General features: G+C 39.9%; 1 protein-coding gene across 1 annotated transcript in view; it reads left to right on the plus strand.

Annotated features, from left to right (window-relative positions):
- The window catches only part of LOC113804121 (Nuclear hormone receptor HR96), a gene marked incomplete in the record, with an annotated part of 15,962 nt that overhangs the window by 5,631 nt on the left and 7,804 nt on the right, over positions 1 to 2,527 (plus strand).

A 2,527-nucleotide genomic window follows, 5' to 3' on the forward strand; every position in this document is an offset into this window, starting at 1 on the left:
CCCTTAATACCGAAAATTGATTGAGAGTAACTTTTGGCATGACACGAATTTATTTACTGAATGTGATAAATTCGTTATTTCGATATTTTGGTATTTGATATGTTTTCTGTGACATTTCTGGTGAATGAAGAATGATGGTAATAATAATGATAATTGATAATGATACTAGTAATATGTTAATGATAATAATGATGATGACAATAGTAATGATAATTTTGATGATAATAAATACTGGAAGCACAGAAACCTTAATGATAATTGTTATTTTGATAAGCAACAAAAGGAAGGGAGTTACAAAGGATTTTTGTGTATGTTGGTTAATGTTCTATCATTTTTATTATATGAAGTGTCGTTATTTCAGTATTCTGCCGAAAAGAAATGTGAGTGAATGGATTTACGAGGCGCGCACAAACCTTTGTAGTAATTAATGTTACAAAAGTTTAAAATTCTCCATAGAAAACGGTGTCCCGCCATACGCGCTTATTTTTCACTTTCAAAATAAACGTTATTTAAAATATATATATATTTGTTATTTTTTTAACTCCTTATTTTCTTTTTATTGTTTCGTCTTTTTGTTCTTCACTTTCTTCGCCTTCTTCCTCATCTTTCAGAGTTTATTAAGGCAAAGAAGAGCGAGTTATTGATATAAAACACGTATAAGTATACAAGTATAAAAGTGATGTAGGAAGTGTTCATGAAAATTGTAAGAGTAATGATAGTGAGCTTTACTTTGGACACAAAAATAAGAATGAACAATATTCAGATTAGATGATAAATACATGTGAAAAGAAATAAATAATTAAAGCGAGCAGTGGTGCCTGGCAAGATGAGTTTCAATGAACAATAAATTTTCATGAAAGGATTGTTATACTTTCGAGAATTAAAATCAGTTTATTATTATTCGAAGAAATATATTACTTTTTAATGTAAAACCACTACAATGTTTCATTTTTGGCAAGTTGTTGGCCGGTGGTTCGGAAGTCCCATTCCGACTTTTAGGAATTGCTGTTAAATATCCTTTCTCGGAATTGAATTTTTTGAACAGTGCCATATCATTACCATCAGTTGTTTTTCTGCATTTTTTCAGCAGATAACTTTATTTTATTTCCTTTTCTCGAGTTTTTAGAGCCATGTGGAGGAGAACGTAGATTTGGAACTGGCACTGCGGGCTACTTGTGCCATGGCGGGAATTGAACGGACGAAATGGCGTATGTTTGCGTGGCCGCCTTTGCCTTTGGGAATCGATGAAAAATGTATATGTGATGAAGGAAGTGTGGGAAGGACTTAGCTAAGATTTGTATTCCTTATTTATTTTTATTATTATTTTTTGTTTTTGTTTTACCAGTTCGAGGTATACGGGGTATGTAAAAACCATATCCACCATATGCAGAAATGACGCTCCCACATACCATCGCCCTCAGATTAATCATCCCACACTCGGGAGCTAGAACACCTAGAGGCCCTGGCGAACCACGCAATCAAGATGGCAGTCGCTTTAGGAAAGAAGATTAGAGATCTCGCAAGGGAATAGAGGTCAGACCACAGCAGAACTCTTGGCCAGGTGTATGGTATACCTTTCGACGGCTGCGACAAGGGACACACAGGCCAGGCAGGACGAGGACTCCACCAACAACGAATCGACCAATACCGCAGCGCCCTCCGACGTCGTGGCAAGACGAGCGCCTTCGTGGTTCCCTTCAAGCCTCCCCGAGTGGTCCCAGGCCTCCGTCATTGAAGCGAGGACCCAGAATCGAGCAAGGTGGAAGAAACGGCGTTGATAAAGTCAAGTAACAACTTCAACGCCCGCGACGGGGAACCACGAGCTCGCCAAGGTCGTCGCGTGTCTAATCACCGATGTGACCTGATGTCTCAAAACATGTAGAAACCTCTTTGTATCTCTTGTTCTCTAGGCCGTGGAGAAGCAGCAATACAGCGGAAACACATAGGGCATGTTCGCGTGTTTCCTTGTTCTTCCCTTCGTTGTTTTAATAAAAGAAAGTTTTGTATGAACCCCGCGCATATGCAATGGTAATCATGCATCACCTTGCCTTCACGAGATAAAGCCAAGATAAGATTGTGCTTGGCATTGGATAGCGGCGTGCTTACAAGGTGATCAAAACCCCTCTTTTAATTCATATCCTTCCTTGTTATCATGTATTTGTATTATATGTTTATTATATCCTTTATTTATTTAATCTCAACATTCATGACAAAAACACACACACACAAATGTTCGTGCATCGCTTTACCTTGTCTGCATCGGCGCGCCTTTCCCGAGGGGCCGCTAGGCATGGAAGACACGTGATTTGGGGGACAGCGACCGCCACGACTTCCGTGCGCAGCGAAGGAACGGGGATTGAGATGCGGGGCGGGGATGGCGTGTGTGCTGCAGGGTTTTAGAACTACGTGTGTATCGCTGTCACTTTCTTTTGTGAATGTGTGTGTGTGTGTGTGTGTGTGTGTGTGTGTGTGTGTGTGTGTGTGTGTGTGTGTGTGTGTGTGTGTGTGTGTGTGTGTGTGTGTGTGT

This window comes from Penaeus vannamei, chromosome 25, assembly GCF_042767895.1.
Source record: "Penaeus vannamei isolate JL-2024 chromosome 25, ASM4276789v1, whole genome shotgun sequence".
NCBI classification, from domain to species: Eukaryota; Metazoa; Arthropoda; class Malacostraca; order Decapoda; family Penaeidae; genus Penaeus; species Penaeus vannamei.